Genomic DNA, 24,718 nt, shown 5'->3' on the forward strand with positions numbered 1-24,718 from the left:
TTCTGGAGCAGTAATGCAGCTCCTTGAGGAAAAATGCAACAGAAAGAGGACAGTCCATTTGGAGCTGGCCTCTGAAAACATGGTGGTTTCCAGTCTAAAATTAACATACCAGTTATGAACATGCAATATGAACATTAATACATTCCAATTAATGTTCTGGATTATTAGCATGCTAATCAACCCTGAATATTCACTGGAAGGACTGATGTTGAAGCTGAAGCTCCAGTACTTTGGCCACTTGATGCAAAGAGCCAAGTCATTGGAAAAGACCCTGATGCTGGGAAAAATTGAGGGCAGGAGGAGAAGAGGGCCACAGAGAATGAGATGGCTGGATGGCATCATTGACTCAATGGACATGAGTTTGAGCAAACTCCAGCAGATAGTGAAGGACCGGGAAGCCTGGCATGCTGCTGTCCATGGGGGTCAAAAAGAGTTGGACACAACTGAGCGACTGAACAACAACAACAACAATAACAATAACGGTATTAAGACCCAACAGTCTGAACATTAACCACATGCTAGACACCATGCTAGGCACTTTACTCACAAGACCCTACACTTGGTTAGTGTTATTATCTCCATCTTACAGTGGGATAGGCTGACACATAGAGATGGAGGGCATGGTACTAAGAAGGGATGAAATGGGGATTCCAACCCAAATCTATCTGATTTCAGGGTCCAAGCTTACAGTCATCATCACTGTTAGGCCAACCATTGGTACACCATTTTATCATTCAGGATGTCTAGTTTGAAAAGAAAAGAGAGTTGATTTTGCACTTTTTTTTTTTTCATTGAAGTGAAATGAAACAGGAGCAATTTATTAGAAGAACATTTGAAAAGATGACATAAGGTTTTGTATAGTACAATCTCTGGTCTCACCTGCCAAGTGCCTTACTGGTCTGCATGCCAGAGTTCTTTTTTAAAAAGTGTCTTCTGAGGCTGTCTCTAGGTCCTTTCCTGTACACCTTTCCTGTGGAAGTCACCATGCAAAGCTCAGTGGTTGGCCAGAGGCCCATTTTCACTATTCTTATTCAAGAGGGAATTCAGTGATGCTTGAAGAGCGTGCCTGATTGGAAGGGCTTTTGTTTCTTAGAAATTCATTAAAGGGAAATGCTATCAATTAACTGATTTATTATTAAAAAAAAAAAATTGTTCCCTACTCTTTAGGAGGAGAGTTACTTCCTGGATCCTCAGGAGTGGCTGTTACATCTGGGAAGGCAGTTCTCACAAGTGATATGAGGGGTGTGCTCTTAAGTGGAGCGGTGTGGTGGGGGGACCTGGTGACAACTGATGTATCATTCTGAGCCAGCTGTTTGCCACCTTGGATGTGTGTATCTCAGTCAAGCTTTTAGTCACTCATTCATTCATTTTTTTGTTCATCAGTTAGGTCCTTCCTTGAGTGAGGCACACCAAATTATGTAGTGGGCGTTAAAGATTAATCTGCAGAGCCTGCCCACACAGGGCTTGCTGTGTAGTGAAGAGGATAGACATGTGAACAGATGAATCACAACACTAACGGCCAATGCCATGGTCAAGTGATGGTCAAAGTTCTGCTGGAGCACAGAAGACAGCAGCAACCCCGGCTTGGGGAGTCTAGAAATTAGGAGGTGACATCTGAGCTGTGTCTTAATGGATAAGTAGGAGGTTTCCAGCCAAGTGGTGGGAAAGGGAGGTTGTTTCAGGTAGAGATGGCACATGCAAAGGCACAGAACTTCTGGAGCCAGCCAGCTTGCTGGCTTGCTACTTTGCTTTAGTCGTGTCTGACTCTGTGTGACTCTATGGACTATAGCCCTCCAGGCTCCTCTGTCCATGGCATTCTCCAGGCAAGAATACTCAAGTAGGTAGCCATGCCCTCCTCCAGGGGATCTTCCTGACCCAGAGATCGAACCCATGTCTCTTAAGTCTACCTGCACTGGCAGGTAGCACCACCTGGGAAGCCCCAAACAGGTGCAAGCCTCAAACAAATATATCCACCAAGGGCAGAAAAGAATGCCTGGGTTTCTTGTTTCTATTTTGTACCATAAATACAAAATCTTTATTTATACTTTTCTAAAGCTTTCAGCCACCTTAAATATCTGGCTATAATCTTTCTTTGTCTTAATCTATAGACACAAAGATTCATGTTGTCAAAATAGCATGAAGGCTGGTCTTGTAGAAATATTTTATCAACTAAATATCAATACATGGATGAACTGTATAATATCCTGGCTCTTTAGCTCTTTATTGTGTGCAGGGTGGTAGAAAGTATTTGTTTTTATCTCTTTTCTTGTGGCTAATACTTACAAAGGCAGCAATGATCTTATCTGACATTCAGAAATATCCATGGAGAAGCCTCTAAGCTCTGTAAAGAAAATTTCTGTTTTTCTTCATTCTTTTTTTAAAAATCAGTTTTGAGAAGCTCCCAAAGATATCCAGTGTGAAGCAATTTGTAGAGAGCTTGTTGTCACTGAATCTGGCTTCCTTTTATTGGTAAATGATACCAGTGAGACTAAAGCACATCTGCATAGTTTTAAATATGCCTCAAACGGGAAATAATGACTACCAGGCAGGGAGTGGTTACTCAAGCAGAAGCCGCAGTTATGGCCCGCAGGAATGAGCAAAATTTGAATAATTTTGAAACAATGAGGTGGGCTGCACTGCTCCATATCTACATTATATAGGCAAATTAAGGATCCTAGAAGTAAAAAATATCCACCATTTGCCATGAGAAATAGATGAGAAGGGAATTAGAACAAACTATGAATCTGCCTGCCAATGCAGGAGATGTGAGTTTGATCCCTGGTTCAGGAAGATCCCCTGGAGGAGGGCATGGCAACCCACTCCAGTATTCTTGCCTGGAGAATCCCATGGACAGAGGAGCCTGGCGGGATACAGTCCATGAGGTTGCAAAGAGTTGGACATGACTGAGTGACAGAACAACAGCAACCCTTCCAGGAAGGCATCAGTAAATCTTGAAGGAAAGAAAAGCGGCTGAGAACAATGTGTGGCAGGTGGACTGGGCTGGACTGCTGAGGCAGTGAGGTTTCCTGCTTCCCCTCCAGCTTCCTCTGGAGAACTGGGAACATCCTACTTACCATCTTCAGGGCTTTTTAGGAAACTTTGATTTATAGCAGACATTATACAAAGAGAAAATTGTGCCTGCCTAGGGCCAGCTGACCAGCTCCTCAGCTGGGAGAGGGGACCGATTCACTAACTCAGTGAGGAGCTGGGCCCAGGTGGTAGAGAACTCGATGCTCTCAGGTTACTGGTGGCTGTGAGGTGTTGGCTGAGCCTGACGCATGCTTTCAGTCAGTGTGTGGGGGTGGGAAAATTCCAGGTTGCTAAAACCATTAATATTCCAATTTTTTCCTCATTTCATTTGCCTGGTAGGTTTTTGCTCATACTTTATTTTCAACGTTACTTAAGCATCTTGTTTTGGGTGCGTCTCTTGCATACTCAGGCGGTGATGGTGACATTTCCAGCAATTGCTATAATTTTCCATTTTACATATAGAAACATCTGTCACTTAGAGCATCACATGAAAAGCGTCCAAGCTAGTTTCTGGGATGGGACGGCCCCTGGAGGCTGATACACGAACTGTGTGGAGTAATGAGTCTGGGTGGATTACAGGCTAAGGGCAAGCCTGGGCCCGGCCAGCTTTGACTTGCAGCCCACCGAACTCCAATGGGCTTCCCAGGTGGCCCAGCAGAAAAGAACCCATCTATTAGTGCAGGAGACTCAGGTTCGATCCTGGGGCAGGAAGGTCCACTGGAATAGGAAATGGCAACCCGCTGCTGTATTCTTGCCTTGAAAATTCCATGGACAGAAGAGCCTGGTGGTCTATAGTCCACAGGGTCTCAAAGAGTTGGACATGACTGAGCGCGCACACACACACACACAAACTCCAAAACAACACGGCACTTGACCTTCCACAGAAACCAAATGATGGATGTGTTGACAGGAATAATATTAATGTGGCTCAAACTTGGGTTTGTAAAGTATAGACTTATATTTTCAAAATATTTAAGGCTAACACAGATCAAAATTAATTTTGTCAGTTACATTTTTATTTAGTCTTGAAAGCTTTATAGATTTGTATTAGTTATCATGAAACCCATACAAGTATTTCATAAGCAGAACTTTCAGGAGGTTTTATGCCCCTTTTTACAAACCTCTGATGAAAAAGCAAGTAACATAATAGGGAAATAGTAAGGTGTAGTTTGCACATTTTGTGTGCTCTCAAACATTATCACCTGACTATAGATGTGATCTTTGCTGCTCCGAGTAACAGAAAGCTCACCCCATAAAAAGGAATTAATTGGCTTGTATAACTGAATAGTCTAATAGTAGACAAGGCAATGGCACCCCACTCCAGTACTCTTGCCTGGAAAATCCCATGGACGGAGGAGCCTGGTAGGCTGCAGTCCGTGGGGTCACTAAAGAGTCGGACACGACTGAGCGACTTCACTTTCACTTTTCACTTTCATACACTGGAGAAGGAAATGGCAACCCACTCCAGTGTTCTTGCCTGGAAAATCCCATGGACGGAGGAGCCTGGTAAGCTACAGTCCATGGGGTCACAAAGAGTCAGACACGACTGAACGACTTCACTTTTGCTTTCTGTCACCACAGATGCCTGTAGGAGCATCACAGGTCTTAGGTTTCTTCTAGTTACTTCTTGATATAATTTTTGCTTCCTTAATTCTTAATCTCCTCTCTACAGTCCTTGTGTGACTGTTTGCTTTTCTCCATATCCACCCAAACACAGAACATCATTCTTTTTTCTTAATCTGCTTCAACATGTTCTAGGAGAAGCAGTGTATATGGCAGTCCTTAACTGAAGGCTGGAGTAATGAGAATGATTTACTTAGTAACACATTACAGCACATAATTTAAATTTGAATATTAGCTCATAAAAAACAGTTTTCTAGATGTAGTTCATACATCATAAAATTCACTCTTATAAACTGTACAATTCAGTGGTTTTTAGTTGTTCGACCATCACCACTGTTTGATCCCATATCATTTTCATCATCCCAGAAAGAAACATTGTATCCATCAGTGTTCCTCTTCACTTCCCCCCTCTCTCCATCCCCTGGCAACCAATAATCTGCTCTTTGTCTATTCTGGACATTTCATATAATGGAATCACGTAATATGTGGCCTTTTGTGTCTGGCTTCTTTCACTTAGCATAAGGTTTTCGAGATTCATTCATGTTGGAGCATTTATCAACTTCATCCCTTTTATGGTGGAATAATATTCCATTGTATGGGTATATATCATCTTGTTTATCCATTCATCTATTGGTGGATGCTCGTGTATTTCTGCATTTTAGCTACTGTGAGTAATCCTGCTGTGAACATTGGGGATATGAGCTTGTTTTTAAGATGTCTTTACCACATCTGCTGTGGGGAATTTCTCACTGACTCTGTCTTCTCTTTGTACCCCAGCCTCCCTGCAGCCTTTGTACCTGTGCAACCACAGTGACAGAGCTGTCACCACAGAGATGATGAAGTCAGCAGGGGGAGCAGATTTTGGGATAATCAGCCAGAGTGGGTGTGGGATGTGTTAAGTGTGCTGTGTCTATTAGCCGTCTAAGTGAAGTCAAGAAGAGAGGTGGACACAGGGGTCTGGAGACAGGCAAGGGGTCAGGGCTAGAGACATGAATCCCCGGGAGTCATCAAGAAATGGATGTACTTAGAGCTGTGAGCTTAGATGAGACCACCAAGCAGGGAGAGTGGATGGAGAAGAAGAGAGGACCAGGGAATGAACCCTGCGTGCTCCATCCTTACGAGGGCAGGGAAGAGAGAGAGAGAGAACTGGCAGAGGTGACCCAGGGAGTGACCAGTGAGGTAGGGGAACCGGAGGGAGTGTGGGATCTGGGAGGAAAGGGTGACCAGCTGTGCTGAAATGGAACGTGCCTGGTACCTAACAAGGGCCCCATAATTGGGAGCCTGTTCTGGTTTTTATTAATACCATTGTTGGGAAGAGGTAGAGAGCAGAGAACTAAAACTTCATGCATCACAATGCAGAGTGAAGAGTCAGTGTCTGAAATGGATAAATCAGGAGGTGGCAGAAATAAGAGCGCAAGCACATTTTAAAAAATGAAGCTAAATACCTCAAGAAGTTCAGAAGTTGCTCCAGAGAAGAGGGGCACAGGTGCGGGACAGGGGAGTGGGACAGAGGGTTTGTAAAAATGCTTTTGCATATCTGACTTTAAACTAGTTCACATGTTTCTCTTTGATGAAGAAAATTTAAAGGATGCCAAAAAAGAGGACTTCTGCACATGTGCACGCACGCAGACGCGCGCGCGCGCACACACACACACACGGGGACTTCTGAGTGGTGTTTCACCAGGTGAACACAGAGTCTTGCTGTGGCTGGGGGCCTCCTGCCCTGGTTTGATGACTTCCTTCATGCATCCTACATGGCTAGGACATTTTATTCTTCATTGACTAAACTCTTTTCCAGCTCAGGATGGGTAGAAATAACAGAGGCTCCATGGAAGAACCCGGGAAGGAAGTTCTCTCCTTCCTCCCAGGTGCTGTTTGCTCTGTTGTCTCCCTTCTGCTGAGGGTGGGTAGAAAATGGGGTGATGCCATCTCACCCCCTTCCCTGTCACACTATAATCTCCCCAAGCACAGCAACCCCCTGTACCACCCAGGCTCACCAAAGATGGTGTGGCCTTTCTACTTTGGGAAATGAGAATTCTCAGAAGACCAACAGAAACGCATGTAGAAAATGACTGAAATTGCTGGTTATCAGGAGAGATGATGACCTGAAGATGTGGGAAGGGAGTGGATAGGTTGGAAGTGGGCTAAGGTTCTCTAATGACATGATGAATAGCTTTTTGCTTATTTCCTGTGGCTTTTGCTCCAAATGAGAGGTTTCACCTCTCATGTGGTGAAGTGTGCAGTATAAATCCAGCATTCATCACGCAGGGACTTACAGGGAGGTGATTCAGAGGTCCCACCTGCGTGATGAAGCGAGGTTAGGAATAGTGGCACCCAAACCAGAAAGAAACAGCTAGTAGAGAAAGAAAACTGAAAGGCGGAAAGGGGACTGTTATGGACTGAATATTGATGTAACCCACCCTCCCCCTTGTGATAGTGTTCAGAGGTGGGGCCTTGGAAGAGGATTAGCCATGAAGATGGAGCCCTCTGGAATGGATCACTGCCCTTAGAAGAGGCAGAGGGATAGATGGGCTTCCTTCTACCAAGCGAGGACACAGGGAGAAGTCGGCAGTCTGCAACCTCGAAGAAGTCACCAGAACCAGATTTGCTGGCATGCTCATCTCAGACTTCAGCTTCTAGGATGTGAGAAATGAATATTTATTGTTTAAGCCACCCAGTCCATAGAGGTTTTTTTTTTTTTTTTTTTTTATGGCAGCCCGCACTGAGACAGGGACTGACAAGTACAAGGTGGGAGAGAGGAAAGCCAAGTAAGATGAGATTTTTTGTTTTTAAAGGAGTAATAGGAAGAGGGGAAACTGGCTGAAGAGTTGGGTTTGGGTGTTATTTGGGGACTGATACAATGGGTTAATGTATTAACTTCCTGTGGCTGCCATAATAAATTATCACAGACCTGATGGCTCCAAACAGCAGAAATTTATTCTCTCACAGTTCTGCCATTAGCCCCAAATCAAGGTGTTGACAGGGCCATCCTCCCCCCAAAGGCTCCAGGAGGGACCATTCCTCGCCTTGTCCATCTTCTGGTGGCTTCAGAAGTTCCTAGGCTTGCAGCAGCATCACTCCCATCTCTGTCTCCACCTTCTCAGAGCCTGCCCTTGCCCCTATTTCTCCTCTGTGTCTATGTCTCAGATCTTCCACCAGTCACTGGATTTAGGGCTCACTCCAAATCTAGGATGATCTCATCTTGATATCCTTTACTTAATTACACCTGCAGAAGCTCTATTTCCAAATTAGGTTACATTTACAGGTGGGAGGGGAGCATTAGGATTTGGCTGTATCTCGTCGGGTACCTCTATTCAACCCACTACAGTTAACTTACCCTTGTTTTGACTTAACTGTAAGGGAGAATTTCTCAGGAGTATTGGGCAAAATTTAAAGTTCTTTTTTGGTTTTGTTTTGTAAAAAAAAAAAAAAAAGTAAAATGAATGGATAAACAGTAAGATATTAAAAATCTGGAGTAGGACTGAGGAAAAAAACAGGCAATTGAGAACCTGAGAGTTAATACAAAACTATGATAAAAGTTCAGACGTGTTTTTCTGTTATCTCATTGGACTTTGTATGTGATCATAAAGGTGATATGCAGCAGGCATAGAGCAGGGAAACAAATATGATCCTGACGTTTCCAGGAGCCCCTGTGCTGAGTGATTTTCTAGTTATATATTTGACTCACATAAATGATTGTCATATTGACTTAACAAACTCTGAACCCTAACGACATGTGTCAGGCCCCGGGAGAGGAACCAGTAAGAATGCGACTGACCAGTGCGAGTTTATGGTCTGATAGGAGAGAAGGACCTTCCCACAGGAAAGGAGCCCACCTGAGACAGACATGGGGATTCAGAGAAGAGAGTGCAGCCAGGTAGAAGGCTCAGAGAAGGGCTTTCTGGAGAAGGTGGCACTGAAGAGGGTTGTTGTAGGAGGGAGGACTGAATGTGTGGTGATAGGAGGAAGGCCATTCTAGGCAAAGGCAAAAACAGATGCACGGATGAGAGGTTGCACAGTGTGTGGGGGGAACAATGAGGGTCTCAGCTTGGTTGGATGTTAGGGTCTGTGGAAGAAGTAGCAGAGATTAAGTGTGGGTAGGCTGGGTTGGCGCCCGATCATGGAGGGCCTTGAAGGTCATGCAAAGGAGTTTGTTGTGCAGATGCACTGTTCTCAGGTTGGGAGGGGATGCACAGCCCTAGGAAGGTGGTTTGAGAGTCTCCAGGAGAGGGTGTAGTTGGAAAGAGCCCCTCCAAAGGGTGTAATGTGTCCACTGGAGTATCCTCCTCCCAGGGTCCTGTGCCCTAGATAAAGGGGATCCTTAAAGCTCTGAGCAGGGGATGGCTTGTCTGCATCTCCTTGGAAGACTTACTGGCCTGGGGTGAGACCTGAGGTAGCATCCTGTGTGGACACCACCACCATCACCCTCGTTATGAGTGAGTGCTGACCAAGGGAAGAAGTCATGGGAAGACAAAAGAGGAAAGCAGTTGGCTCTAAGATCTTCTGTGTGATCAGGGACTGAACTGTTCAGCCTCTGGGCTAGATCTGGTGGAAAACTCTTCTTGTCGACCAGTGTTCACTCTTTATTCGGGTTAAGTAAGGTGTACAAGATTCTCTCAGCATCTCATCCCGTAGCATGTTAGCTGGTGAATTGCTGACTCTGAGGGTGTGTATATCAGTGGCCAAGATGCTTGTCTGTTCTCTGATAGTATTCTTAGACTCTTGAGTTATTTTTTGTATCACTGACTTGGGGAAGGGCAAGATGAATGTCCAAATCCTCCTTGCTTCTTTCATTTGGATGATGGAAAGCCTTAAAGGCGTCATCAGTGCCTTGTTTTTTTCTTTCTTAATATTTATTTATTTGGTTATGTCCGGTCTTAGTTGCGGCAGGTGGGAGTCCTGCGGGACCTTTTGTTGCTGTCTTAGACTTGCTAGCTGTGACTCACGGGCTCCGGAGCATGCAGGCTTAGTTGATCCTTGGGATGTGGGGTCTTAATTCCCAAACCACAGATAGAACCCTTGTCTCCTGCATTGCAAGGCAGATTCTTAACCACCTGATCACCAGGGAAATCCCACTGGTCCCTTGTTGCCATGGCACCTATAGTGAGGTCCATGAGGTGCTAGAGCAGGGGTGAAGGGGATATGAGAACATGCTGGAACGTAGACATGGCTGTGGACCGATGCATTAGCTCTGCTTTCCATGGAAACTCCATCCATCCAGCTCATGTCAAAAATCTAGCAATCATTCTCACCTCCTCTCATTCTCTGTCTTCTCATTCAGTCTGCTAATTTCGACCTTCAAAATATGGCAGCCAACAAGGAGAACCATGAGGACCTTATGCTAAGTGAAAGTCACAAAAAGACAAATACTGTATGATTCCATGTAGATGAGGCATCTAGAATAGTCAAAGTCAGAGACAGAGTAGAATGGTGGTTGCCAGAGGCTAGGAGGAATGGGGAGCTAGTGTTTGATGGTACAGCGTTTCAGTTTGGGAAGATAAAAAATTCTAGAGGTAGATGGTGGTGATGGCTTACAACATTGTGAGTGTGCTTAATGTCACTGACTGTACATTTAGAAGTGGCTAAGATGGTAAATTTTATGTTATGCATGTGTGTGTGCTCAGTTGCTTTGGTGTGTCCAACTCTTTGCGACCCCAGAGACTGCCAGGCTCCTCTTTCCATGAGGATTCTCAAGGCAAGAATTCTGGAGTGGGCCGCCATGTCCTCCTCCAGCCTGAGTTTTTAGCCATTTGATCACTTCCTGCTCCCACCCTAAGGAGTGTGAACACTAGCTCCAGGGCTTTCAGCTATGTGCGGTTTGGGTAAATTTGTCAGTAACATAAAAATAAAGACTATTTGAATGTAATGCCTGAGAGTTTGAAACATGAGCTAGGAGCAGGTCTCAGGAAGCATGTCCTCAAGGAATCCTGGAACAGAAACATCGCTTGCTCGCTGTAGCAAAGAGAGAGTAAGTAGAGAAGGACAGTTTGGAATTCAAATTCCTCCTTTGCCATTTTAACTGCTTTTGTGATGTTGGGCATATCGTTTAGCTTTCTTGTGTTTTGGGGCATCTCACCAATATAAGGAAAATAACTCTGCCAGCCATCTTCATAGAAGAATAACGGGTAAGGGAATGCTAGTCACTTCGTGTAAATTATTCTGAAAAGCCAACTGCTAAAGAACAATATTCTGTGCTGGCATAGAACCGGATATTGGACTAGAGGATCAACCAGGTGTCCTTGAAAATTAAACACTGGTAGGCTTGCCTCCAGTAGCTAAGGGAGATGATGACACAGTCCACTAGAGTTTTCAGTCATTATTTTTATCATGAAAGCCTGCACTATCTTAGCTCTAATCTAAACTTGTCTCCTAAATTTTAATCTCCTAGAATGAGGTATGTTCCTATCTTTGTTCTCACCCCTGGAAATGGACTTACTAAACACGGTCCTGATTTATCATAGTTTTTTTTTTTTAGACTGTGTTCTAGTCACTTCAGTCTTCTCTGCTGAGCAGTCTCTCCTAGGCTCTTTAATTGCTTGTGATTGGTCACTTCGTTTGTCTTTTTGGCTGTGAGACTTTTGGAACAGAATGCAATGTTCAAGGTAAGTTTCAAGTGACCTATTTCATATGAAAAGCAAAGCACTAATATAATGGTACACATTTATTTCCCCCATAAACACGAATTAAGAGCCACACCCAGCATTGCGTTGAATGTTAGGGACATGAAGATTAAGGATGTGGCCACTGGCTCATAATTTAACAGATGTCATGCACACAGTTTTGGAATGCTAAATGGATGCCTCATATCTTAAGTTGGAGCTCTGTAATTAACAATCAGGTTGCACCTTTGCACCGTAGCTTTAGAACTCTTTACGAATAATCCATTTAATAGAGAAAAGAGGGCAACTGAAAACAGATATATGGACAGCTCATGCGTGGCTATGTTGTTATATAAGTATCTGCTTAATGCTTGGTTATTAGGGATATTGGGAAGATAAGATTGCAGTCCCAGAGGGGCTGTAGGATACTTAAGTTGGACTAATTGGGAAAAACTTCCTGCAGGAGGAGCGTCTGCTTTAATACAACCAAAGTTTATATCAATCTTGAACCTATTATCTGCTTGTCTTTTAGGAAAAACTTTCTAATTGTCTACCGTTCAGAATCTGGGATTCAAAACCTATCTCTTTGATGCAGGAAGTGTGATGTTTGGGGCTTGCCTCTGTGCTTTTTATTTTCTCACACCAAAAGTGTGCATTTTCATGCACTAGTTCGTGTTTTTCAGGTGTGTGTTGGCACCTCCCAATTTAGCTCAGCCCTGTATTTCATGAGCCACCACTTATTTCTCCTTAAAGATCACGCATTAAGATGACAACTAAGTCCTCAGGCCTCCCCACCTTGGGACCGTGGGCCACATGTCACATTTTGTGGCTCAGGGCCCTGGGTTGTACTGATACTTTTAATCCATGTGCCCGTGTGCATCTGCTAGGTGAGATTTGCTAGAATTTGTTGCTGTAAGAGCTTTACCACAGTAAACATCTGTCACCTCTTGTGGGGTCTCTTCATCTGTCAAACAAGTGGAACTTCCCAAGGCAATCTTGTGTGCTAGGCTTGGCTTCTGTTCTGTGAGACCAAGGAGTTTATTGCCCCTCATTCTTCTGAACCACTGGAGGAATATTTTTCTTCCTTTAGTATACGTTCAGAGTTCCGGGCAGGTAGTGAAGTTGGTCACATGAGAGACCAGCTGAACCAAGGCTACACAGTATTTCTTCGCATCCCCTCCACTCGGAATATTGAGGCCTCTGGTTTTTCTTATTGCTTCATTAGTTGCCTGTGGCTCCATCTTCATTATTGGGGGCCTGAAAAAGCTCACTAGCAGGAGCTAGCACACAGAGGCATTAGCTAGTGACTGGCCTTCCTTGTGTACTCCGGTCAGCCCTGGGACTGTCATTCCACCCTGTAGCTTGCTGTTCTGTGAGATTCACCAGTTAGTCAGACAGCCAGGGTTCCTCTGGGCACATTATTATTACTCCCCTGGGACTTGGTTTCATCATTCTTAATGTGGGCGTGCAAAGGCTCCCTCTTGCACAGGTGGCTGCAACGAATTATAAACCAATAAAGAGATTGCTTAGCATATGGCTGAATGTCAAGGGCAATAGAAATGCTTGATTTCATTTATTTAGTAGTAGTTGGATGGCCACGTGAATGTTGCTGTGGAAACCATAACTCCTGAATTCTCTGACACTTATCTGTGTTTTGCTTTTAAGTGAAGATTTAAATTTAAATCATGTTTTTTTTTTTTAAATATTAGAAAAGTAACAGGAAAGATCACAGTTTAATCTCAGTCACAACCTTTCCATAAGAAGCAATATGAGCTGTCACTGCTTCCCCACCAAGGAACATCTGTTGTCCAGTTTCTCTCATCTGATCCCTCTTTTTTTTCCCCAAGGTCTTGTGTCCATTCACCCACCCATCCATCTATTCATCCATCCAACACACTGCATTTCCAGTTCATGAGCTGAATGGGGCAAATGCAGGTGGATCAGAACTATTGATTTTCTAGCAGGAATAGAACTGAGAGGATGTCTTTGGTGACGGAGGTGTGTATTGGCAGATCTTGTAGCGCGGTGAGATTGAGGGGGAGGCAACAGAGGGTGTGGTTGCAGTGAAAGGGGAGGTTTCAGCAATTCAGAGGACCAGAGACCCCACAGGCTGGTGCCCTGGGTTCAGGCAACACATAGCTGGGGGATCTAGGGTGTGGGCAACAGCAGTATTTGGTTAGAAAAATTGATCTTGACTCTCAGCTTTCATTGGAGGAACTCGTGCAATTCCACAGCTCCTGTAAGCTCCTCTCTCCCTCAGGAAGGATCTTCACGTGGCCACCTGTTCTCCACCATAGGCTTCGAAGGCCTTCCCTGGGCTGCATGGACCTCTCTGCCCATTACCTCCTGGGGTCGACTGTGGTGCTCATTCCCAGCACCTGCTCCCAGCCACTCCTGCCCCTGCCGATGGTTGCTTACTCCCTTCTCTCAGCTACCATGATCTTGTTCTGGCAGTTCCTTGCGTGCATGCTCAGTCGCTTCAGTCGTGTCTGACTCTGTGCGACCCAATGGACTGTAGCCTACTAGGCTCCTCTGTCCATGGGATTCTCCAGGCAAGAAGACTGGAGTGCATTGCCATGCCCTCCTCCAGGGGATTGAACCCTCATCTCTTGCATTGCAGGCAGATTCTTGACTGCTGAGCCATCTGGGAAGCCCCTGGCAGTTCCTTACAGAGATGCTAATATCACAACTCTTTTTTAAAGCATGTATTCTCAGTTTTTTCATGACTTTTCTGTTCCCACCAGCAATCAGCAAGTGTCTCCTAGTGTTCTTCCCAGTGTTGGGTTCATTCTGATCCATGTGAAGAGAGACGCTGGGGTTCCAGCTGTAGCTGCTGGAATTCCTGAAGTGCACGTGCAGGTCAACCTTCTCTCTGGGAATTTCACTTCAGAGGGAAAGGCAATTGGATTACTGTAGCTGTATCTTTTCTAAATGAAACACATCATCTTCTTCTCCTTTTTCCTTGTTGTCAAAAAGGCTATTTCAGCTCACATCCTGAAAATCACCCCTCACACCTCAAGCTTCCTCCTCCCATTTGTTTGGTCTCTGAGCCTTGCTGAGTAAGTTCATAGTTCTGAAACCGATCTTCATCTCCACTTGCTGTTTTATCTCTCCCATTACTTTTTAGAAACGACTTTAGTGAGGTTTATTTTACATATAATCAAGTTCACTCTACACAAGTGCACTTCTATTTTTGTGTGTGTGTGTGTTAAATTTAGCAAGTCGTGCAGCTATCATCATAAATCAGTTTCAGAACATTTTCATCACCCCAGTAAGATCCCTCACGCCCACAGTTAATCCCTGTTTCTACCCCCACCCCAAGGCAACTGCTAATCTGCTTTCTGTCCCCACAGATTTGTCTATTCTGAAAATTTCACATAAATGAAATCATACGATATATGGTTTCTCGTGTCTGGTTTCTTTCGCTTAGCCTAATGTTTTTGCGGTCCATCCATGTTGTAGCATGTGTCAATTCTTCCTCCCTTTTTATTGCTAAATAATGTTCCATTGTATGGATACGCCACATTTTGTCTAACCCCTTACCAACTGGTGAACATTTAGGTTCTTTCTACATTTTGGCTATGATGAATAATGTACAAAAAAGATCTTCACGACCCAGATAATCACGATGGTGTGATCACTCACCTAGAGCCAGACATCCTGGAATGTGAAGTCAAGTGGGCCTTAGAAAGCATCACTACGAACAAAGTTAGTGGAGGTGATGGAATTCCAGTTGAGCTATTTCAAATCCTGAAAGATGATGCTGTGAAAGTGCTGCACTCGATATGCCAGCAAATTTGGAAAACTCAGCAGTGGCCACAGGACTGGAAAAGGTCAGTTTTCGTTCCAATCCCAAAGAAAGGCAATGCCAAAGAATGCTCAAACTACCGCACAATTGCACTCATCTCACATGCTAGTAAAGTAATGCTCAAAATTCTCCAAGCCAGGCTTCAGCAATACGTGAACCGTGAACTTCCAGATGTTCAAGCTGGTTTTAGAAAAGCAGAGGAACCAGAGATCAAATTGCCAATATCCGCTGGATCATCGAAAAAGCAAGAGAGTTCCAGAAAAACATCTATTTCTGCTTTATTGACTATGCCAAAGCCTTTGACTGTGTGGATCACAATAAACTGTGGAAAATTCTGAAAGAGATGGGAATACCAGACCATCTGACCTGTCTCTTGAGAAACCTGTATGCAGGTCAGGAAGCAACAGTTAGAACTGGACATGGAACAACAAACTTGTTCCTAATAGGAAAAGAAGTACGTCAAGGCTGTATATTGTCACCCTGCTTATTTAACTTATGTGCAGAGTACATCATGAGAAATGCTGGGCTGGAAGAAACACAAGCTGGAATCAAGATTTCCAGGAGAAATATCAATAACCTCAGATATGCAGATGACACCACCCTTATGGCAGAAAGTGAAGAAGAACTAAAGAGCCTCTTGATGAAGGTGAAAGAGGAGAGTGAAAAAGTTGGCTTAAAACTCAACGTTCAGAAAACTAAGATCATGGCATCTGGTCCCATCACTTCATGGGAAATAGATGGGGAAACAGTGGAAACAGTGTCAGACTTTATTTTTTGGGGCTCCAGAATCACTGCTGATGGTGACTGCAGCCATGAAATTAAAAGACGCTTACTCCTTGGAAGGAAGGTTATGGCCAACCTAGATAGCATATTTAAAAGCAGAGACATTATTTTGCCAACAAAAGTCCATCTAGTCAAGGCTATGGTTTTTCCAGTGGTCACGTATGGATGTGAGAGTTGGACGGTGAAGAAAGCTGAGCACCGAAGAATTGATGCTTTTGAACTGTGGTGTTGGAGAAGACTTTTGAGAGTCCCTTGGACTGCAAGGAGATCCAATCAATCCATCCTAAAAGAGATCAATCCTGGGTATTCATTGGAAGGTCTGATGTTGAAGCTGAAACTCCAATACTTTGGCCACCTCATGTGAAGGGTTGACTCATTGGAAAAGACCCTAACGCTGGGTAGGATTGGGGGCGGGAGGAGAAGGGGACGACAGAGGATGAGATGGTTGGATGGCATCACTGACTCGATGGACATGGGTTTGGGTAGACTCTGGGAGTTGGTGATGGACAGAGAGGCCTGGCGTGCTGCAATTCATGGGGTCACAAAGAGTCGGACACGACTGAGCGACTGAACTGAACTGAACTGAACTGAATAATGCCACTATGAACTTTTGTGTGCCGGTCTTTGTGTGGTATTGTTTTTATTTCTCTCAGGTAGATACTTAGTTCATACTTAACTTTTTGAGAAACTGCCAAACTGTTTTCCAAAGTGGCCACATCATTTTACATCCCCGCCAGCAATGTATGAGGGTTCCTGTTTTGCCATAACTTCAACAAGAGTTGCTATTGTCTGCCTTTGTGATTATATTCATTCCAGTGAGTATGAAGTAGTATCTCATTGTGGTTTTTAATGTTCATTTCCATAATGACTAATGATGTTAAGCATTGTTTCATGTTCTTTATTAGCCATTTATATAACTTCTTTGATGAAACACTGTCCACATTTTTTGTCTTTATATGAGGATTTTTGGTTCCTAATAATTGAATTCTATGACCTCCCCTTACCTTTTTCCTCCTAACTGGTATGGCTGCTTCCATGTAGTACTACTTCAACCTATTTTTTTACAAAGTGCTACCAGATTAATGTTACGTGTGGCCTTGGCCATGTTCCTCACCCTCAATGTTCTCCACTGCCTGAAGTTCAAAACCCTAATCCTTGACATTCAAACTATTACGTGACATGGTTCCATCCCTCCATACTCCCACAGGCGCCTGAGTTCTGGAAAGAGAGTTCACTTGGGACGTCCCTGCCCTTTTCTCCTGGGCGCCTGTGTCTTGTCTGATGTCTTTCCCAGCCTTTCCTAACCTCTGATCCATCCTGCAGGGCCCAGTCACTCTCCACTCCTCCTCACTGATGACTTCTCCAGTGAGAATATCCCACCTTTCTCTGACTCCCTTAACTCTTTGTTTCCTTTGTTCTGCTGACCTGCTTACCTGACCTGCCTCTAAACCAAGCGCCGTTTTTGAAATTTTATGTAAAACTGTTTCCCGGCACCCAACAGTACAATGATATTCTGCTCCAGCTCTAAGTTCATCAGAGCAGTCGTCAACTAGACATGAAGTGGTTTTGTTTTCTGTCCTGGACTCTCACAGCTTTTTAAAGTCTCACCTGTCACCAACACATGCTGTATTTCTGATCCTGTGTGCGGCTCCTGGCTGGGGACCAAAGACAGGTCTGTGCTTCCTCCCTTGCACGCCACACCCACCCCCCACTGGATCTGTGTCTTGGGCAAGTCACCTCACCTCTAGAGGGCTCTAGGGTCCCCTTCTTATATGCAAACTAGTACAGCCACTATGGAGAACAGTGTGGAGATTCCTTAAAAAACTGGGAATAGAACTGCCATATGACCCAGCAATCCCGCTGCTGGGCATACACACCGAGGAAACCAGAATTGAAAGAGACGTACCCCAATGTTCATCGCAGCACTGTTTACAATAGCCAGGACATGGAAGCAACCTAGATGTCCATCAGCAGACGAATGGATAAGGAAGCTGTGGTACATATACACAATGGAATATTACTCAGCCATTAAAAAAATACATTTGAATCGGTTCTACTGAGATGGATGAAACTGGAGCCCATTATACAGAGTGAAGTAAGCCAGAAAGAAAAACACCAATACAGTATGCTAATGCATATATATGGAATTTGAAAGATGGTAACGATAACCCTATATGCGAGACAGAATAAGAGACACAGATGCATAGAACAGTCTTATGGACTCTGAGGGAGAAGGTGAGGGTGGAAAGTTCTGGGAGAATAGCATTGAAACATGTATATTATCATATGTGAAACAGAACACCATTCCATGTTTGATGCATGAGACAAATGCTCAGGGCTGGGGCAATGGGATGACCCAGAGGGATGGGATGGGGAGGGAGGTGGGTGGGGGGTCCAGGAAGGGGAACACATGTAAACCCATGGCTGATTCATGTCAATGTATGGCAAAAACTATTACAATATTGTAAAGTAATTAGCCCCCAACTAAAATAAATAAATTTATTAAAAAAAAAAAATTAGTGAGGTAAATGATGTAAAATTAGTTTTTTTTTTTTATAAAGTGCTTTGAAATCTTATTTTGTTGTAAAATATTTTTAATCACCAGTATTCTCTACCCACCTGTCTTGCCAGCATATGGTATTTTTTTCCTTTTTGGTTGCTGTTACTGTTTCTTTTGTTTCTGTATCCTGGCTTTGACTACGCATAGGTAGGGAACCCATACCTTTTACCCTTCTAGCTCCTTGTGATTCATTCTCTAAAAATTGAAACTTGCTTTAATTTCTTTTTTAAAAAAAATTTTAGTAACTTTTTTTAGCAAGCTGTGGGGGTTGGTGATGGACAGGGAAGCCTGGCGTGTGTCCATGGGGTCGCAGAGTCAGACACAGCTGAGCAACTCAACTGAACTTTTCTTATAATAAAATAATAATTATAATGTTAAAATTTTCTCAGAAAACATAGAGGAAACTCCCAGAGAGCTGTTGTACTCTTAATACCTTGATGTTATTTCTCTTTTTTTCTGTTGCATAATTTTCTTTTGTTTCCGCTGAATTATCATTATATTGTACATACTTACATTTAAAAAATACCTAACACTGGCTTCCCTGATGGGAAAGACATTGGTCAAGACTCTGAACTTCCAATGCAGGGTACGTGGTTCAATCCTGAGTCAGGGGTCTAAGACCCCACATGCACCACGGGGATGTTGTGCATCCCCCCAAAAAAATAAATAAATAAAAACTTAACACTAATATATCAACGTCTTTCCACCTTTTCCATAAAGTTATTCTTTTATGAGAACATTTTTAGTGGCTGCATGGTACTCCATAGGCTGACTACTGTAAGTTTTTAAACCCATCCCCTACTGATACACACAAAAGTTGCTTCTCTGACTTCACTGTTATAAACAATGGTACCTAGAGTGCTGTACTCCCTTTTCAAAGCAGGAGACTTCTTGTGATAAGTGGCAGCATCTTCCATGGTCATCACAGTTGGTGCCCAGTGTCAATGGGAGGGCACTCATCAGATCTTCCTCTGTTTTTAAATATATCTTTATTTTTGAATTTTATTTATTTTTGGCTATGCTGGGTCTTTGTTGCTGTGTGGGCTTTTCTCTAGAAGCGGCAAGCGGGGGCTACACTCTAGCTGTGTGTGCAGTCTTCTCATTGGGATGGCTTCTCTTGTTGCTGGGCATGGGCTCTAGGGTGCATGGGCTCAGTAGTTGTAGCGCTTGGGCTTAGTTGCTTCGCAGCATGTGGGATCTTTCTGGCCCAGGGACTGAACCCACGTCTCCTGCATTCTTTACCACTAAGCCACCAGGGAAGCCCCTGTGTCTCTATTTTTAATCACTGGTCTTTTCTCCACAACCTGAAAGCCAGAAAAAAGAAAATGATCACTCTAACCACACAAATTTGGTTCACACCCTTTCCTCTTTATCTTCTGAACTATCTGAACTTTGGACTGAAATCAAACTTGGAATTTAGCATGAAAGGAATTTGTGAGCATAAAATGATTAATGATTGAAATGATCATCCAAGAGTGGAAAACTTTCCTTAGGCTGCAGGATAACAACCTTCTCTTGCACTACAGTAGTGCTCCAAGTACACAAATTAAAGTTATCAGCTTCCTGATGATTCTTTGGCAGCCCATACATGATCATATGGTCCCCAGAACACCAGTAGATCATATGCAAATATTGTTTGCATATTCATCACGATACCACATGGACAGTGTAAGCTGCTTTGATTCTCTTTCAAGGAGAAACGCAGGCGCCTCTGGCACATGCACTCCACTGACTCCGCTGGCATGTTGGTGCCTAAATCAATGTGGAAATTATTCAAAAGAAAAATACTAAAGAGGAGTGGAAGCTATTATAGTCTGCCCTCTGCTTAGCAATTAGAAGTTTCCAGCCTGATTTTGGTTATTCCTGATTTATACTTTGGGGCTTTCAAAAGCACAGCGACATAATATATTTTAGCTATAAAATTTATGAGCTACTCACCCCTGAGGTATAAATAATGAAAAAGCTAAATTTCATTTTCTGAAAATATAAAAGTTCCACAAAATACTCCCAAAGAAGCTACATCTGTTTAATAAATAAGCAACAAGGAATATGGAATAAGAGTTTCATTCTAAGTCAGGTAATGGACCTTAACATTTTTTTTTGCACTTTGTACTTATGTATATAGCAGGGAGATACTGTTTTTCACCCAGGGATATCAATGGAATAAATAAATTGGTGTTAATAGGAGCTCTGGGGTTGGGGAAGTCAGTATGTAATTTATCCCTAATAAGAGTGGTTTTTTTTCTTAACCTAAATCTTGAAGTAATTCCATTAACATCCTCAAATATGAAGATGTGGGAAGTATACAAGCACACCTAATTTTACTGCATCTCACCTATAATGCTTCTTCTTCTTTTTTTTTTTTTTTTTACAAATTGAAGGTTTGTAACTCTGCATTGTCAGATGATGCATTTTTAGCAGTAAAGTATTTTAAAGTTAAGGTACATACATTTTTTGGGCTTCTCTGATAGCTCAGTTGGTAAAGAATCTGCCTGCAATGCAGGAGACCCCAGTTCAATTCCTGGGTCAGGAAGATCTGCTGGAGAAGGGATAGGCTACCCACTCCAGTATTCTTGGTCTTCCCTTGTGGCTCAGCTGGTGAAGTTTCCCCCCGCAATGCAGGAGACCTGGGTTTGATCCCTGAGTTGGGAAGATCCCCTGGAGAAGGGAAAGGCTACCCACTCCAGTATTCTGGCCTGGGTCCGAAAGAGTTGGACACAACTGAGCAACTTTCACTCACTATGTACATTTTTTAGCCAGATTGCTATCGCACACTTAATAGATTACAGTATAGTATAAAAGTAACTTTTATATGTACTGAGACACCAAAACATTCATGAGACTCACTTTATTGTGCTATTTGCTTTATTGCGGTAGTCTGGAACTGAACATGCCTGTATAGATATAGAGATTTCTATTTATCTGTGAGGAGTTGGGTTGCATCATGAACAGAACTTCAGTTAGATAGAAAATAAAATTATAGCTAGTTTATTTAAAAACTAACTCTTTAGGCTGCTAACTCAGAAAACAGAAACCCTTGAACCTACAAGAATTACAAAAACCTAAGGTCAACTTGAAAAAGCCACTATTAAGCTAAAATGAAGGTGTGCTTTACATACAACTGAATTTCCAAAAGAAAACAATTACAAGCTGGGTAACAACAACAAGAACCTATTTAAAGGTACTGGAGAGTGGCCAAAAGCAGGGCAGAGACTGGAGGGGATTCAAGGATTCAATCCTTGAAAGAAGGGTTACAGGGGTTTTTCCAGTCTGCTGGGCACAGTGGCTGTAACTCAACGTGAAAGCCAGTCTTACTGGTTAGAGACATTACACGGTGGAGTTCAGGGGTGTAGCTGGAGAGGGAGGAAAAGAATCCCAGGGAGGAGAGAGTCAAAGTGAGGCAGTCCCGAAATTCACATTACATTTCTCTCAAATCCTTGGCTGATATTTTTAAATTTTGCATACATGGAAGAGTTACAAGAAGTCCAAGGGAAAAGGTATCTCGAAGTTGAAAGAGCTGAAGAGATTTCAGCTGCTATCACTGCAGGGGAGCAGAGCCTGGAGATTAATGTGCAAGTTGGAGGGACCTGATACAAACACTTTAGATTTTCTTTAAAAAAAAATAATTTTATTTATTTATTTATTTTTGGCTGTGCCGGGTCTTTGTTGCTGCACCAGGCTTTTCTCTAGCTGCGGCGGGAGGGGGCTACTCTCGAGTTGTGGTACACGGGCTTCTCATTGAGGTGGCTTCTCTTGTTGCAGAGCTAGGTTCTAGGGTGTGCGGGCTTCAGTAGTTGCGACTCCTGGGCTCTAGGGCACAGGCTCAGTAGTTGTGGTGCTCGGACTTGGTTGCTCTGTGGCATGCGGGATTCTCCTGGGCCAGGGATCAAACCTGTGTCTCCCATATTAGCAGGCAGATTCTTTACCACTGAGCCAGCAGGGAAGCCCCCACTTTAGTCCTTCCATCAAACCCCCAGAAGGGCCATACTTTAGGGGTAAAGAACAAGTCCCAGGACTAAGGGATTTTTCTCAGATCTAAGAGCCAAACCTCAACAGAACTATCTGCTCTAACAAAGCACAAAGCCAAGCCTTTATGTTTAAGATGACCCACTGGTAAATAATCCACCTGCCAATGCAGGAGACACAGGAGACTCGGGTTCAACCCCTGGGTTGGGACAATCTTTTAGAGGAGGAAATGGCAACCCACTCCAGTATTCTTGCCTGGGTAATCCCATGGACAGAGGAGCCTGGCAGGCTATAGTCTGTGGGGCTGCAAAGAGTTGGAGACAACTGAGCTATTGAGCACGCACACACGCACACAGCACTAACTTAACTGCCTGCTAGAACAAAATCAGTACTTTTCAAAGGAAGGTAATGGAATCTAGCATCTCTGTGATATAATATCCACAATACCCAGCTTTCAGTTAAAGTTTACTGGTTATGAAAAGACACAGAAAGATGTGATTCAGAGTCAAGAGAAAAAACAATTAATAGAAAGTAACCCCCAAATGAGCCAGATGTTGGAATTAGCAGGCAAGAAAATTAAAGCTGTCATTATAACTATGTCCACCGATTTAAAGGGAAACTATACACATATATATTGAAAAGTACAATATCTGAAATGAAGAATTCACTGAATAGGTTTGACAGAGATTGGAGATAGCAGAGGTAAATGTCAGTGAACTTAATAAAGGATCAATAGAAATTATCCAGTCTGAAGAATAAAAGGGTAAAGACTGAAATAATTACAGAGCCTCAGTAACTCATGGGAGAATTCAAATAGTGTCCTAATATACATGTAATTGGAGTCCCAGAAGGACAGAAAAGAGAGAATGGGTCTAGAAAAATTCAATAAATAATGGCTGAAATTTCCCCAAACTTGTTGAAAAACTTACAGATCAAATTATAGGTCTTAGAAATTCAGCAAACCCTAAGCAGGATAAATACAGAGAGAACCATATCCAGGAGCATTATAGCCAAATGGCTGAAAACCAATTGTAAAGAGAAAAATCTTCAAAACCAGAGAAAAAGGACACATTATATACACACGAGAATTCCCATGAGAGTTAATGTTAGCTTCTAATCAGAAGCAAGCAAGGATAGAAGGCAATGAATGACATCTTTAAAGGGTGGAAAGAAAAATAACTGTCAACCAGAAATTCAAAATACAGTTAAACTGTTCTTCAGACTCAAAAGTGAAAAATGACATTTCAGATAAGCAAAAGCTGAGAGAATCTGTCACCACTAGACCCTTGGTACAAGAAATGTTAAAGGAAGTTCTTCAGTCTGAAGGGAAATGACCTAGCTAAAAAGCTGGCTCTATAGGAAAAAAATTTTATCAGTCTTCCAAATATAAAATTGGGTGATTACAAAAAACAAACAACAACAACAAAAAAAACCCCCAGGGACTTCTCTGGTTGCCCAGTGGTTAAGAATCCACCTTTTAATGCAGGGGACTCTGGTTAGATCTCTGGTCTGGAAATTAAGATTCCACAAGCTGCAAGGGAGCTGGGGAACCACAATAAAAGATCCCTCATGAAGCAAGGACGATCCCACTTGTGCTTCAACTAAGAACCAACAGCAGCCAAATAAATAAATAAATAGTTTGTGTGTGTGTGTGTTAGTCACTCAGTTGTGTCTGACTCTTTGTGACCCCATGGAGTAGCCCGCCCTCCAGGTTCCTCTGTCCATCTGAGATTCCAGGCAAGAATAATGGAGTGGGTTGCCATGCCTCTCTCCAGGGGATCTTCCCAACCGAGGGATCAAACCTGGGTCTCCTACATGGCAGGCCGATTCTTTACCCTCTAAGCCACCAGAATTACCCAATTAGTTTTTAAAAACCCACATATTTAAAATGTTCTAGCTTCACCAAAAGACAACAAGTTGTTTAAAGTAAAATGGAGACTATAGTATTACGGATTTTACAATGTATGTGGATATAAAATACAACAAATAGTAGCATAAAGGAGGGAGGTAAAATGGAATTATACTGTTGCAAATTTCTTATATTTTAGGTGAAGTGGCACAAAATTAAGTAGCCCAAGTTGAAGATGCATATTATAATCCTTACAGAAGAGCCTCTTGATGAAAGTGAGAGAGGAGAGTGAAAAGTTGGCTTAAAACTCAACATTCAGAAAACTAAGATCATGGCATCTGGTCCCATCACTTCATGGCAAATAGATGGGAAAACTGTAGAAACAGTGACACACTTTATTTTCTTGGACTTCAAAATTACTGCAGATGGTGACTGCAGCCATGAAATTAAAAGACACTTGCTCCTTGGAAGAAAAGTTATGACCAACCTAGACAGCATAT

At 43.0% G+C, this 24,718-nt stretch overlaps 1 long non-coding RNA gene across 1 annotated transcript in view; it reads left to right on the plus strand.

The window, feature by feature from the left end:
- Positions 1 to 24,009, plus strand: part of LOC145505117 (uncharacterized) — a 35,007-nt gene extending 10,998 nt beyond the window's left edge. The window contains exon 3 of the long non-coding RNA XR_014052862.1: positions 23,856 to 24,009. This is a non-coding gene — a long non-coding RNA (uncharacterized LOC145505117). The remainder of the gene's footprint in view (positions 1 to 23,855) is intronic.
- Positions 24,010 to 24,718: the final 709 nt, after the last annotated feature.

The sequence above is a fragment of the Giraffa tippelskirchi genome, chromosome 5 (genome assembly GCF_054371585.1).
Source record: "Giraffa tippelskirchi isolate mGirTip1 chromosome 5, T2T-mGirTip1v1.2.pri, whole genome shotgun sequence".
Taxonomy (NCBI): Eukaryota; Metazoa; Chordata; class Mammalia; order Artiodactyla; family Giraffidae; genus Giraffa; species Giraffa tippelskirchi.